This window comes from Mobula birostris, chromosome 20, assembly GCF_030028105.1.
Source record: "Mobula birostris isolate sMobBir1 chromosome 20, sMobBir1.hap1, whole genome shotgun sequence".
NCBI lineage: Eukaryota > Metazoa > Chordata > Chondrichthyes > Myliobatiformes > Myliobatidae > Mobula > Mobula birostris.
Window position 1 is genome coordinate 16,759,075 of NC_092389.1, and position 16,649 is coordinate 16,775,723.

Genomic DNA, 16,649 nt, shown 5'->3' on the forward strand with positions numbered 1-16,649 from the left:
CTAATTCCTGCCTCTACAGTATGGCGCCAAGTTGTCTTTGGTCTCCCGCATTTCTTCCACTCTTCAGGGGTCTGATAAAGTGTTGTTTTGAGTTTGCCTCTCTTCTCACCACGTGCCCAACCCATCTCCAATGTTTCATCATGATGACTGTAGCCATGTCCTCTTGGTGACACTGAATTAGTAGGGCTTGGTTGGCAACCTTTCTTGGCCAAAAAATTCAGAGGATCTTCCAGAAGCTCGTGGTGTGCAATGACGACAGCTTGGTAAGGCTGTTCTTTGCCATGTACCAGCATTCTGACCCATACAAGAGTGTGGACAGAACACAGCTCTGGTACAGCTTCTCCTTGGTGTGGACCCTGTACTTGGTTGATCTCCATATATTGCTCATTGATTTGAAGATGTTTCTAGGTTTGCTGAGTTTGCGCTGAAGGTCGTCCTTGGTCCCACCAGCCTGCCAAATGATGCTGCTCAGGTAGGTGTATTTGTCATCTGCTGGTGCTAGGTAAGTTGATGCCATATGGCTTGATGGGAGGAGGAGACTCTGCATTGAGGGTCATGGTCTCAGTCTTTCTCTGGCTTATTCTGAGTCCAACCTGTCCACCAAAGTACAAACGTTTGTACATGGGTGCTGAGTTTTCTCTTGCATATGCTGGTATGTATGTGAAAGTAATGCGAGATCATCTGCAAAGTCAATGTCTTCTAAAGTAAAGAATAGAGTCCACCTAATGCTTCCCTGATATCTTTCGTTGTTTGCCTCATAACCCAATCAATCACCTGGTTAAGTAATATTGCTGATATCACACAGCCTTGCCTGATTTCTGTTTTGACTTTAAAGCTCAAATTGCAGTCAACTGTGCAGATGAAGTTAGCATGGGAACTCTGGATAAGCTGGACAAATTAGGAAGGGATTCTGTATATTCATGAAGTTTGAGGAATATTCTTGAAATCTATCAGAAATGGATGAATGAGCTTGGCAGTGATTAAAAGGCTGTTGTTATGCATCTGGATAGGTTTTCTCAGAACTCTTGGTCCCTAATAAAGGTGTCTTTCATAGAACAATATAATGTTTTCAGGTGTCCTGAACCGTGGCCCTTAAGATTTTTTTCAGAGTGGCAGTAAATAGAACCTTATTGTGCAGTGCATCACTGAATAGCTTCTACTTTGCATAAATCCTATTTATTCTATCCTGGATTTTGTTAATCAGAATGGGTAATCTTTTCATTTGCATGAGGTCTCTGATAAAAATGTATGACTAGTTGAATGCACAGTAATTATAGTATCGGTTTGCTATGAAAAAATGTATATTTCAATCCAAGTAATAGTTGAGTTCTTGGCTACATGGTGTAAACTATATAAAGATTGTATTCATTATTTGCCTATGATTGAAAAGGTATTTTGAGGCTTAATGGAAAGAGACAAACCTTTGAAGGGCTGCATCATTGTTGACCATTGCAAGGTAAACATGCAATTTGATCTTCAAATTAAAAGAAAAAGATATGTAACCCTTTTTTCTTAGTTTATAGTGTACCACAAAGGCAGGAAAAGTTAGATATTTTCCCAAGGCCCAAACTTGTGAATAAGTCTTTACTTCCCAGTGTTAGATTTTGCTGTTTGACACATTTTTGTGAGCAAATTGTGAGATTCTCTTAGCAGTCTATTTCCCCTTTGTTTCAGCACCTGCAAAAATATCCAGTTTCAAATTTTGTTTCATGTTAATGTAGCTATAGGAATTGCGATGTGTGTATCTGTACAAGAGAAAGACTTGGGATAAGAAAATAGATAATATGACAGTTGGAAAACCTTAGAGCAGGGGTTTTCAATCTGGGGTCCACAGATCCCTCAGTTAATGTACGGAGTCCATGGCATAAAAAATGGTTGGGAATCCCCTGCCTTACAGAGTGCACAACTGTTTGCAGAACAGATGAATTTTGAAACTGTAAAAGAGGTGGGTGAGGGTGATAATTAGGTTTGTTAGATAACTTGGAAATCCCAGAATTGCTTCAAGCACGTTGAGCACAATTATTGGTATTGAGACTGTTGTCTTCAACCTCCAAATTAAAAGACCAAAGTTAAAGGAGTGGTGGATCTAATTGTATGTCTACAGAGATGCAGTAAGACATATTATTACCCTCCACTTTAAATATACCCATTGACTTGCACTTCACAGCTGTCTGTTGCAAAGAATTGAACAGATTCACCGCAAGAATTTCCTCCTTGTCTTTGTTCTAAAGGGATGTCCTTTTATTCTGAGGCTGTGCCCTCTGGTCAACACCCTGTCACTATTGGAAACATCCTCTCCACATCCACTCTATCTAGACCCTTCAATATTTGGTATGTTTCAATAAGATCCCCCCTCCCCCATTCTTCTGAACTCTAGCGAGTACAGGCCTAGAGCCATCAAATACTTTATACTTTATTGTCGCCAAACAATTGATACTAGAACGTACAATCATCACAGTGATATTTGATTCTGCGCTTCCTGCTCCCTGGAGTACAAATCGATAGTAAATATTAAAAATATAAATTATAAATCATAAATAGAAAATGGAAAGTAAGGTAGTGCAAAAAAACCGAGAGGCAGGTCCGGATATTTGGAGGGTACGGTGCAAATCCGGATCAGTGCTCCTCATACAGCAACGTTTTTTTTTCAGGGTCATTCTTGTGAACCTCCTCTTGATCCCCTCCAATGCCAGCACACCCTTGCTTAGATTTGTGGTCCAAAACTGCTCTCAGTACTCCAACTGCAGACTGACCAATGCCTTATGAAGTCTCAGTATTATATCCTTGCTTTTGTATTATAAGTCCTCTTGAAATGAATTCACCTTCCTTATTACCAACTCAACCAGCAAGTTCAGGAAAATCCTGCACTAGGACTCCCTTTGCACCTCCGATTTCTGAATTTGCTCCCTGTTTAGAAAATTGTTTATTCCTTTGTTCCTTCTACCAAAGTACATGAGCGTACACTTTCTACCTTGCATTTCATCTGTCACTTTTTATCCAATCTCCGAATCTGTCTCAGACCTTCTGCAGACTTCCTGTTTCCTCAACACTGCTTGCCCCTCCACCCATCTTTGTATTAATTGTAAAATTAGCCACAAAGCTATCAATTCCATCATCCAGCTTATTAACATATAACACGAATAGTAGCGGACCCAACACCGACCCCTGTGGTACACCAATCAGAAAAGGCTCCCTTTTATTTCCACTCTTTTCTCCTTTTTAGTCAGCCAGTGATCTGTCCATGCTAATATCTGTCCTGGAAGACCATAGGCTCATCATGTTTAGCAGCATCATTTGCGGCACCTTCTGAAAATTCAAGTTTTAAAATAAACATTCACTGACACTCCTTTGTCTATCCTGCCTCTTGTTTTTAGCACTCCATCCCTAGGGGGAAAAAGGTTATGTGTTTTCACCTTGTCTTTGCACTCACATGAACTTCTATGCCTTGATCAGGTCATCTCTCAATCTCCTTTGGTCCAGGGAGTATATGTGGTTGATGGGTAGATAGAACCAGTGGTCCATTCACAAGTCTTAATAAGGGGAAGAGAGATGGAAAAGAATAATAGAGAGAAGGAATTTGCTGGACTGGTGGGAAGTGGAAAGGAATACAAGGGATGTGGGTTACCTGAAGCTGGGAAATTCACTGTTCATACCACTTGCGTTGTATAATGCCCAAGCAGAATATGAAGTGTTGTTTTTCTCATTTGCATTTAGTGTTATCATGGCAGTGGAGAAAACCAAGAACTGACAGATCAGTATCGAAGTGGGACGGGCAGTTGCCAAAAGCTCAAGATAATCACTGTGGACATGGTGCAGTTGCTATGCAAAATGGTCGCCTAGTCTATAGTTTATCTTGCCATTGTAGAGGAGGCTACATCTTAAGGACTGAGTGCAATAGGCCAGGTTGGAGGAGGTGCATGTGTATCTCTGCCTAAAGGCTGACTTATACTTCTGTGTCAAATCGAAGCCGTAACTTACACAAGTGGCCTACGTGCGTTGTGAGCATTTATACTTGTGCGTTGGTGTGTCTGCATTGCTCTGCAATTCACCGCCAAACCGCCAGCTGGCGGTGGGTTTCTATGCCACTGCGTTGAGTTTCTTCGTGTTGAAACAAAATGGCGACGGAAACAGCGCATCATTTTGGAGTTGGAGCTTATAAATGTCAAACAAGAGTTACTTTTATTGAAATTACAGCAACGCAGAAAAGAGAGAAGACGTCGGAGGAGATGGTGTGTATGACCATTGAATGGATTGAGACAGAAGGAGGGTGAATTTGCTGGGCTTGTCCGGTCACTGAGAGACATGGATGAGGAATTGCATTTTAAATATTTTCAGATGTCAGTAGGTAGATTTGACGATTTGGTTCATCGTCTCTAACCATTTATTTCACATCAGTGTATGCACAGTATGCCTGTAGACATTACTCAGAGACTGGCAATCACCCTTCGAGTTCTAGCTTCAGGTACAAGTCAACAGGCTGTAGCAGCTAGCTACAAAACGGCGTCAAGCACAATGTCCTCCATAATTTCGAAGGTCTGTACAGCTTTATGGAAAGCATTGCAGCCAGAGTTCCTTCCCTGCCCTTCAGTTGCCCAATGGGAAGCTATTGCAGCTGATTTTTGGCGACTCTGGACCTTTCCGAACTGTGTTGGCAGTATAGACGGAAAACACGTGAACATCAAGGCACTGCCGCACGCCGGGAGTGACTACTACAACTACAAGGGCGCACACTCCATTGTCCTGATGGCTGTCTGCGATGCCAGATATCGGTTTACCATGGTGGACGTAGGGGGATACGGACGGGAAAGTGACGGGGGCATCTTCAAGGAGAGCAGATTTGGTTCTATGCTGCTTGAACACAAACTGAACCTGCCCCCACCAGCCAATCTTCCAGGAACAGGAGTCAAAATCCCGCATGTAATCGTTGGTGATGCTGCGTTCCCCCACACAGCAATCTAATGCGACCTTTTCCAGGTATGTCAGAGACATTAAATTCCATGAAAATTAATTTCATTTAATTTTAAGTAATACTGCTTGCTTTGTGTGATTTAATATACAAATGTGTATATATATTCCCCTAAATGTTTGAAGTGACCACAGCTACATTGGCACATAATAATTTCCTATTTATTAATACTCGAGTTTTATCTTTTATGTTTTGCTAAATAGGGATGAATATGACCATGGAAAAGCAGATGTATAACTACCGTCACTCCAGAGCCAGACAGGTGATTGAGAACACATTTGGCATTTTGGTGGCAAGGTGGAGAATCCTCGGTCACCCTCTAGAATATCTGCCTGACAAGGCAGTGGATATTGTCAAAGCTTGTATCGCTCTACACAACCTCCTGGCCTACACTGATGAAGCCAGCATTCCTGTGAGCAGATACATCCCTGCTAATTTTGCAGACTCAGACGCTACAGGGTCACCTCAGCCAGGCGAGTGGTGAAGAGAGGTGGCAGGGTACACGAGTCATTTGGAACTTGTAGATCCTCATTACCTTTCAAGGCGCCGCTCCACCAGAGCTGCCCTTGGTGTACGGAATGACCTGATAGCCTTCTTTCAATCACCACATGGATTTTTGCCATGGCAGAACAAAATAGTGTGTCGTGACCAACTTAATCAGTAAATTGTAAGGACATAAAATAAATGAACCTATAAATAACATGTAGCTGTTCGAATAAAAAAAAAAGACCTGTCATAAAGTCAAGTTGTTATTTATTTGCAGTACCGTGCACAACATTATACAAGGTGCAAAGTGTTACATGAAAAAAAGATAACATAATAGATTATGCAATTGTTTATTGTTTCTGCTGCTGCCGCCTCTCAAGTATCATTTTGTAGACATCGAACATTGTCTGTGCCCTGTGCTCTTCCGGCAGCTTCCGCAGCATGTCAGCAAGTGCTTGCACAAACTTGGAGACCTCATCATTTTCGTTCAGCAGTCTTTGTTCCATTCCCACCCTACGTTCATCCAACTGGGCGAACTGCTGCTGAAACCAGTCATCATGTCCTTTCCTCTTCTTCCTCTGTGTTACCCTTGGGCTGGGGGGCAGAGGAGATGGTGCGGGGAGTGGAGGAGCTGGGTAGGGGGGCGGGGGACAGAGGAGCTTCCTCCCTACTTGATGATGATTCTGCACTTGAAAATGGAATGTCTGGTGGTTGGTTTTCCTCAGCAACTGAGGAGGTGGACAACCCTGAGGTTGAATTATTTCCATCCTGTGATTATGAAAGAAATCGCAAATAGTTTAAGTTAGTCTTTGTTATTATACGTACAGGTAATATATGCATTCAGTGTCTGTACACGGATTGGCAGAGCTATGAAAACGAGAAAATGGCGTATGCCTACATTGGCAGAATACTGGTTACTGTGTTTGCTTTATGAGCAAGCCAGATACAATTAAAGCCTATTACATATTACGTTTCTCTTTCACAGAAGAATTATCTTTGCGCAAATCAGTATGCCGTGTTAACAACTAGACAGTACTGCTCGCTTGCTAGCTAGCCTAAACACAACAACAGAAAGGTTTATGATACAAAGAACATGTTATATTTACCTTGTTGTCATCATAATTTGACTCTGTTTCCTGGTGCTTAATATGTGGCGCCAGCCAAGAAAGAGGCAAATAAAACGCTGGTATTTTTTTTCCGCCTGGGTCCCTGCTCCTCTTGGAGAGTTTTTTCCAGGCGCGCACGTACTTGTCCCTCAAGTTTTTCCATCTCTTTGTGCATTCTGTGACATCCAGACCCATGTTTTTGGAAATTTCATTCCACGAATTGGATGCATTTTGGCAGTCTTTATAGTATGGTGACGAGGAGTCATACAAATGTACGTATTTTCGGACTTCCTCCATTAACTTCTCCTCGATTTGGTCCATTTTCCAAACTTATGTTCTTCTTCTGTCTTCTCTCTCGGTTCTGAAATGGCAGAGAAGAATATGCAACCGGAAATGTGACGCTACCAAGCAGACCAATCACAGTTGTTGCGGTCTGTGTCGCCGCGACGCGTAGTTACATTTTCGGAGAGGTGCGCGTCAGGCTATGGTGTAGGGATCCGCACAGGCTCTGTATAGGGTTCACAGCTACGCCATACGTATGGTGTCGATTTGATGCAGAAGTATAAATCAGCCTCAACATGGAAAGGCTGTTTACATTCCTGGATGGGAGTAAAGGAGGAAATGAACAGACAAATTTTGTGAAGGAATATACATAGACACTGGAGCCTTTGAATAAAATTAAGAAACATATAAGAAGTTTTAAGAGTAATGGGAAAAATTTTTAAATTAATAGAAATTCCAGTTTCCATTTATTAATATAAATTAATAAATTCTTATTAGTTTCAACTTAAAATTATTTCCAGAAATTCCAGCACCACCAGTAGCAGCCAAAATCACGCCATGGATTTAGTACACGCCACATTTTGGATTTAGTAATGGGTAATGAGCTAGGATGAAGTCATGTATGACTATCTAATAACAAATAACTAGAAGCTTATTGTAGGTTTCGAAAGAAAGAAACATGAAGCATAATTTTAGATGTAAATGAGGTTGACATTCATATGATGAGAAACATCATATACAGCAAAATGACCAAACCTATTAACGTGAAATGATTTGGTTGGAGGAGAAATGATTTGGTTGGAGGAGTTTAAAAAAATAAATATGATCCATAGTTAAAGTTGTCAAGGGATAAGAATTTCATTTGACCAAAAATGAGCCATGGATAACTAAAAAGATGGTGCACTGCATAAAATCTTCAGAAAAATCTTATAAAAAAAAATGAAGATTGGTATAAATCTATTAGCTTTGCACAACATAATGGAGCAAGATTAGCCCATTTCTCCTTGCAAATTGCTCAAGCTGTGCCAGGTTAGTTGGGGAGCGGTGGTGGACAGTAATCTTGAGGTCTTGCCAGAGATGTTTGATCGGGTTAAGGTCAGGACTCTGAATGGGCCACTCGAACACATCAATTTTCTTCATTTGAAGCCATTCCATGGTTACTCTGGCAGTGTGCTTTTGTTGTTGTCCTGCTGAAAGATGAACTTCCTCCCCAGTTTAAGCTTTCTGTTGGAGGCTAGCAGGCTTTTATCCAGGATCTCTCATTTAGCAGCATTCGTTCTCCCATCAATCCTGACCAGATTTCCAGTCCCTGCTGGTGAAAACCATCCCCATTAGCATGCTGCTGCCTCTGCCATACTTTACAGTAGGGATGGTGTTACCTGGGTGAGAAGCAGCTTTAGATTAAAGCCACACATACCGCTTAGTGTTAAGCCTAAAAGATTTAGATTTACCACTTTAGTCTCATCTGACCACAATATCTTCTTCCATGCCTTTACAGAATCTTCTATGTGATGCTTTGCATAGTCTTTACGGGCAAGGGGATTTTTTTTAAAGTCTGGGCTTCTTCCTTGCCACTCTTCCATAATACCCTTCTTTTATTGCAAGGTTTTAAAATAGTGGAGTCATGCACTTCATCTCCAGTTGCAGCAACTGACTTCTGCAGCTCACTCAGAGTAACTGTTGGCACCACAGTAGCCTCTCTTACAAGTGCCATTCTTCTCCAACTGTTTTGAATGGAAGCCAGACCTAGGCAGTATGGCTGTGGTTTCATGGTTTTTTCCACATTGTCAGGATGGACTGCACTGAGCTCTGAAATATGTTCAGTGCCTTTGAGATGATCTGTACCCTTCCTCAGATTTGTGCTTCTCTATTACCATTTCCCTGACTTGCCTTGATTGCTCTTTTGTCTTCATTTTGGTTTGGTCTGTTGAAAGTCTACCATACTGTTGGACGTTACAGAGAGAAGGGGTATTTATTCAGGTGATCATCCAGTTTTCTACATAACAAATTGGATGAGTTGGTAAGGTAATATACAGTGTTGCATGTGAAGAAAGTTATTGTAATTACAAAGGGGATGAATACTTTTTCAGACTCGCAATTTTGTTTTCTTTTGATTTAACATGCACAACATTTTGTAGATTAGCTCAAAAATCCTACTTTTTAATATATTTTAAATTTAGAAAATAAGAGTGAAATGTGAAAATAGTTGTAGGGGATGAATACTTTTTCAAGGCACTGAAGGTAAGATACAAAGAACAAAAATGACATTTGCATGAACTACAAAGAGAAAATGGGAAAATACAAGTCAACATAAATTTACAAGAAAATTGAGTGTCAGGTACAATGTGGGCTTTTTGAAAGCTGCTGACAGTAAAATTCTGCATGAGAATAAGGAAAATGTATATATGGAATAGTTAAATTGTGCTAGTCATCAAGCAAGAGGAAAGGATAACATGGCAGACGAGCATAAAATAATGTAACAGCACTAAGAGTAAAAGAACTCCAAAGACAAATGGTTTCCATGCTAAATAAGAAGATAGCTTCTGGAGATTTCAGGATTTTTTTTTTGAATCTTGTGATCTCTAGGGTCAGATTTTGTTTATATTTCTTTCAATTTTAACTTTTACATTTCACATTGCAGTTTCATTGGTTTTGTGATTAAGCTGCCTGTCACTCTGTATCTTTCTCTTTCCTCAGAATTGAATATTTCCTCTTTTGTACCATCTCCACTTCATAAGACCTTTGGATATTACGGTGGTAATTTACCTGCATTGATTTGCATGTAGGTTGACATTGATGAGGCTTAGCAAATCTGTAGTATACTGATAGAAAATTTATTCCTTCCCACAATATTCATGCAAGTGAAGGAAATCACCAGCTAAAGACAAACAGTGGCAGCACTGTTATGATATGAATTTCTGTCCCTAAAATGTGTTAATTTAGACTATTATTTAAATGCCATTTCCTGACAGTGAACTGTTTTGTTTTTGTGATTAGGTTATGGCTGATGAATTTATTTTACATATTAAATATAGATTTTAGTTTCATATTTCACCATTCCCAAGCCTTAGTTCCTGAAAATGTTAAAAAAGAGGACTGTTTAATATTCTTGAACTACACTACCCAATTACAAAGCAGTGTTGCTTTGGCAGACACAAGATAATGGCTAATTTTAAATTTATTCCAGCCCAAATATAACATTGGAGCCAATTGACAATCCATAAAAGCACATAACAGATAAGCAGGTATTTTGCAGAGGCTTCCATTACAGAGAATATCCTAGAAATAGCTGTAAATTGGGATTTGAAAGGGAAATGGAAATTCAGGGAAAATTGCATTCTTCGGGAAAGTTGTGCTGAGAAGATTGTTGGATCTGTAGCTGACAAATCCCAGCTTCATATATAATCCATGCTGGGTTTTAAGTGAAGCGGATAGTGAGAAAGTTGATGTGTTGATTTTAATATTGTTAAAATCCCTATATTTGAGAAATTCCATAGTATTGGAAAATGGTGAATATAGCTCCATTATTGGAAAAGGGTGGGAAACAGATCACAGTAAATTGCAGGCTAGTTAGCTTCTTTCAGAGGAAAAAAAATGGGAGCTATTAATAAAGATGTTGCAATTGGACTGTTAAAAAATTTCAAAATGATGGAGCATAATTCAAATAGTCTTGTAAAAGAGAAATCCTGTTTGAGCAATTTATTGAAGTTCTTTGAAGAAGTAAAATGTACTGTGAATTTAGAGGATCCAGAAAGCATCAAAGGTTATTGTGAGAAATAGATGCTAATGGCATTGAAAGTCATGTCTTGGCATGATAAGAAGATTGGCTTGTTGACAGGAAGCAAAGAGTAGGTATAAATGAATCATTTTCTAGTTGACAAATTGTAATCAATACTGTGCCCAATGGATCAGTACTGGTTCCGCAACTTATAATTTATTTGTATGACTGATGAAGAAACTGAAGGTACAGTTACTAAATTTGCTAATGACACCAAGATTGGTAGGGAAGTAGGTTGTGGAGAGGACGTAAGAGGGCATAGAGAATTTAAATGAAAATGTTTCATTTTACAGGATATTCTAAATAGCAAGAGATTGCAGAGCTAGATGCAGAAGGACCTGGGTGTCCCAGTGAATGGCATGCAAAATACAAGAATGTAGGTGAAGTAATTAGGAAAAAATGCCTCCATTGCCAGTGCATGTCAAGAACATCAAGACCTCACTTGATTGGTACTTGGAGGGACTTTACCCATCAGATCCTTTTTGCACGCTCGAACTCTCACTCCTAATGCATGCTGCCCTCAGTAAGGTTTGTTGTTTACCTCTTTGTGGACTGTGCATTTTTGGAAAAGGATAAATGTTGTCAAGGTTTGTCTCAAGTAGCTGCATAATATAAGACTCTCTGACCTATAGGCTGTTCCCAGGGGTATGTACAGAGACAGACTTAAACTGTTGCTGGAAGCTCATTAGCCCAGTGAAAGAGACATTTTGGTCTACTTGAAACTTACTGACCAGTCTTCCAGTGTAGTGAAACAGCCATAGATGAATGCTGCCTGTGGCACTTGCCAGGCTGCAGGAGTAAATTAAATGCTGAAGGGCACATTGGTGCTTAGTGCAGATGCCATAAAAGTCTTTGTGGAGAAGGACCACATTGTAAGGTCTAAGGGACTGGGCCATAGAGTCATAGAGGAATACAGCACAGAAACAGGCCTTTTGGTACATCTAAACCATGCCGAACTATTTAAACTGCCTAATCCCATCAACCTGCACTCAGACCATAGCCCTCTATACCCCTACCATCCATGTATCTATCGAAACTTCTCTTAAATGTTGAAATCAAGCTTGCTTGTACCACTTGCACTGGCAGTTCGTTCCACACTCTCACGACCCTCTGAGAGAATTAGTTTCACCTCACGTTCCCCTTAAACTTTTTTACCTTTCACCCTTAACCCATGACCTGCAGTAGTAGTCCCACCCAACCTCAGTGGAAAGAGCCTGCTTGCATTTGTCTTATCTATACCCCTCATAGTTCTGCATACCTCTATCAAATCTTGTCTCAATCTTCTACTTTCCGAGGAATAAAATCCTAACCTATTCAACCTTTCCTTATAATTTAGTTCTGGCAACATTCTTGTAATTTTTTCCTGTACACTTTTAACCTTATTTACATCTTTCCTGAAGGTAGGTGACCAAAACTGCACACAGTACTCCAAATTAGGCTTTATCAATGCCTTATACGACTTCAACACAACATCCTCTCCTGTACTCAGTACTTTGATTTATAAACGCCAATATGCAAAAAACTTTCTTTGCAACCTTATCTAGTTGTGACGCCACTTTAAATGAATTATTGATCTGTATTCCCAGATCCCTTTGTTCTACAGCACTCCTCAGTGCCCTACTGCTCACTGTGTAAGACCTACCCTGGTTGGTCCTTCTGAAGTGCAACACCTCACACTTGTTTGCATTAAATTCCATCTGCCATTTCTGCTGCAAGCACTGATAGTCTTCCTCACTGTCCACTCCACCCCCAATTTTGGTGTCATCTGCAAATTTGCTGTTCCAGTTAACCACATAATCATCCAGATCATTGATATAAATAAATAACAATGGACCCAGCACTGATCCCTGCGGCACTCCAATAGTCACTGGCCTCCAGTCAGAGAGGCAGTCATATACTACCACTCTCTAGCTTCTCCCACATGTCCAATGCCTATTCCAATTTACTACCTCCTTTTGAATGCCGAGCAATTGAATCTTCTTGACCAACATTCCATGTGGGACCTTGTCAAATGCCTTGCCTAAGTCCATGTAGACAACATCCACTGCCTTGTCTTCGTCACCTTTCCTTGTAACTTCCTCAAAAAAACTCTGAACAATTTCTGCACTTGCCTCCCGCAGGGTCTCAGGGAACACCCTGTCAGGCCCTAGCGATTTAGCTACCCTAACTTGCTTCAAGACAGCAAACATCTCCTCCTCTGTCATCTGTAAATTGTCCTGTGTAACACTCTCTGAAATGTTTCATGGGTATATTGTTTAAAGAGAAAACCAAAGTGGCATTTCTATTTTTTAGGGGTAATTCCTTGCTTTGATGGCGGAATGGTTGGACTGATCTGAAGTCAAACTGAATATTAAAAAAAATTGTGATTGTATTTCCTGTATATATGAATAAAGTTTTAAGAAATAAAACAAATCAGGAAAACAATATTTTCATTTCTGGTAAGAGATCAGAATACAAAGGTAAGGAGGTCATTGTTCAGTAAGTTAGGTTGTTAGAGCATATCTGGAGCACTGTGTACAATATTGGTCTTAATGAAAAATCTGAATACTTTGGAAGCTGGTGGGTAAAGGTTTTTGAAACTCAAAGAATGGACTGGCTGTCTTATGAGGAGAGTTTGGACAGGTAAGGCTTTTATCCATCAGAGTTCAGAAGGGCAAGAGGGGATGAGAAAGAAATGTATTTGACCCTGTGGATTTTGTGTCAAGCATCAAAGGAATGGTGTCATTGGTTCAATCTGAAGCTGTCCACAGAATTTATGTAGAGTTTTTTAGTGGCAATTTTCTGCCATTGAGTAGATAACCAGGATTGTACTCACCATTTAAAAGCTGTGATCTATGGGCAGGGTTGATCAACAGCACCTCACTTTATTGATTCTAACTAAAGAATCCTCTTTGAGAAATTCTGAAAATAATCAAGAAATATCAATAAAAGGCTTAAACAATTTTAAAATTGTACATAGAAAGTCAATTAAGGGAAAGAAAGATGGAATTAAAAGAAATGTGAAAATCAAGAAAATATTAATTTTAATTAGTGTTGGTGAGTAGGTACAGCGGTTCTATGCCTTTTTTGAATTGCAACTCTAATTCTGTCAAGTGATTAAGATTGCAACAGGGACACAGCGAACAGGAATATCCTACTGTTAGTACTTAACTTCGTACGCGAAAACTCGAGTTGCCGATTTATTCCAGAATGATAGTGAGTACCTACCTCTTCGTTTTTGTTATCCAGAGAAGTGTAAGTATTCATAAATCCAGATTTTATGTTGGTGGCACTTGGTACAGCACCTTTATTGGCAGAAAGTTGTAGTTGATACAAGTTGAAGCGCTGTTTTCCTTATATGCGTCAGCATTGAAATGTATATGGAATACGTTTTGAAAATGACTGCGGACATATGATTTTGTATTTATGTGCATCTCGCTGCAATTCGACGAAATATTATAGCCAGCCATTGTAGAGTCACAGTACAACATGAACAGGCAAGATTTATCGCCCTGACCCTTTTTTTTAGTTTATCCATGCGCCTACATCGTCGTATGATCTCACAACAACCTTTTTGGATTTCGTGAACAGTTTGAATATAATGGTAATGTGTATTACCTAAGCAGTGTCCTGAGTGGTGAACCTGTTTGTACTACAGAGGCCCTGAATTCTGCCAGTAGGAGGCACTTGATTACAAATACTCCCTCATGTTCACTCGGAAAACCTCGGGCGTTCGAGTATGTGAAATACGACCCGACCTTCTGTGACAGGGAAAAGACAGCTTGTCCAGTTCTTGTCTGCGCTAGTGTTCTGAGTTAAAAGGTTACAGCTTTTGTGTTCAATCAGTTGAAATGATTCACTGTTTCAGCAGATCCAGGTACCGGGATTGCACAACGCTATTTTGTTTTATTTTTAATTTTCTTCTGTACTTAACACCGTTCATATTTATTATAGTGGTCTGTTTCTGTATTTTCTGAAACTTCATTAAGAACAAGTTAAAGGTGTAAAAGGAATTTGTTGCCTGTTTTACATGGAATGTGTTTATTGTTTGATATGTGAATGAATGATTGCTTTCTTCTTAAGAAAGATTTTGAGCTCCAAACAAATCTTTTATTTTCTATGAATCTATGGATTCATTGATTAAAAATTGGGTCCCGAATTCTCTCAATACTGACTGCCTCACTACTAATGTTGAACCACTCTGCAATAGCAAGTGTCTCCAAACCTATAATGCCTGCTATTTTGCTCCTGTGAAATTACTTGCATGATATACAAAATGCTGTTTTTCTTTCCCTTCAAAATTGTTTTGGTTTACAGAATTGAGACTGAGATATCTAAGAGAAGCCATTGGCAGACTATTTTCAATTTTCTTCCTAGTGTTTTGAAGGCAGGAGGGCACTGTATATATCACTGAAAATATTTTAAAATTTTATTAATTGTCAAAATCAAGACAGCAGTGTTGTTATAGTTTAAAATAAGTAACATGTATGTACTGCACTTTAAATATTAAATGTTTTGAGAGACTGTTGGGCAATATACATTGAATGTGCAACAGCTTTCTGAAGGGCATGAAGGGATTTTTTTTATTATGAGTATTGTATGTGTAACAGCATGGTTTGTCAGACAACCAATCTTTTTGATTTTTCTCACACCCACAATAATACTCCCAACACCAAAAGTAGAAAATGTGTGCTAGATGACTGCAGCTTGAAATTGAAATCATGCACATAGTTTAGTGGTAGTTTACCTTGAGACATTATCATAACCATTTTCATAAGCAAACATCCATACCTTTGCTTTTTCCTAAAAACTCCCTCTGAGATTTTGGGTACCTATTCAAATGCGTTAGTGGCGTGGTATCAAATAATACAAATGCAATTTGGTGTTATTGTCAAACTTCCTGACATTAAAGCAAAGATATATCAGGAATCTTGATGAGTTTTTTTTAGTTAAATTTGTGCAATTTATCACACACTGTTTGTGATGCTGATAATTATATATTTGGATTAGGTGCAGTGCAGATAATGGCTATGACATCTGTCACAACAGCATATGTTCTATTACAGTATTTATAAATGGATTGCATTGTAAAGAATTTACTTGGGCTCAAACAGGACATGGCTTCTGATGAATTTTTAAATAAGCCTTGTACATTTTGATTTTTATTGGTCTGATTGTTAATGCAAAAATTTTCAATTCATTTTAGCATAGAAATCTACAGCACATTATAGGCCCTTCGGCCCACAATGTTGTGCCGACCATGTAACCTACTCTAGAGACTGCCTAGAATTACTCTACCACGTAGCCCTCTATTTTTCTAAGCTCCATGTCCCTTTTAAAAGACCCTACTGCTGCCACCATCATTGCCTCCACCAAAAACGTCAACATTTTTGGACAGTTTGCTTCTCTTAAAAGGAGCGGGCCATAGTGGATTGAGCACACTTGGAGAAGAAGAAATATTCCGTTCTGGTGGTATTCTTGGTTTTGATTTTGATTGCGTAATTGTCATACACATTGTGCACCAGTAATTAATTTGAAAAAAATACGGATTCAAAAAATAGCTGAATTAATTGTGAGAAAAATATATTCAGCTCACTGCCTTAGCATTGTTTAATCATTTTGCGCTCTTTCTTCTGGCAATAGCCTTTTAAACTACAAACAAGAGTACGTCCAGAGGAAAAAAAACATAAATGTCCAAATTATAATTCGTTCTTTTCATTATTAGCCTTGAATTCAGTTATCTTTTTAACATATTCTTATATATGCATTGGGTGCAGCCCATAATCTGTGTTTGAATACTCATTGCAGTTTGTTCCCATTATGTTTAAAACATTTATTGGCTTTTAAGATTAAAAACTTAATGTTTCTCTTCCCTGTTTGGTAGCAAGTATTTTAATACGATCTTAGTGGTTTTGGAATTATTTTCAAACATAGAGCTGCAATGTTAGAGCAGCAACATGTTTTGAAATGAGAATTTCAAATTCAAGATTCTAAAGGAGTAGATTATCCTTTTACAGTCTCATGATACTGTAATATAAAAGTTCCTGCCTCC

The 16,649-nt window shown here is 39.2% G+C and overlaps 1 protein-coding gene and 1 pseudogene across 1 annotated transcript in view; one reads left to right on the forward strand and one right to left on the reverse strand.

Moving 5' to 3' along the window:
* gramd1ba (GRAM domain containing 1Ba) overlaps window positions 1-16,649 on the forward strand; it is a 600,767-nt gene that overhangs the window by 66,370 nt on the left and 517,748 nt on the right. The window lies entirely within an intron of this gene.
* Window positions 5,803-6,879, reverse strand: LOC140185511 (uncharacterized; annotated as a pseudogene).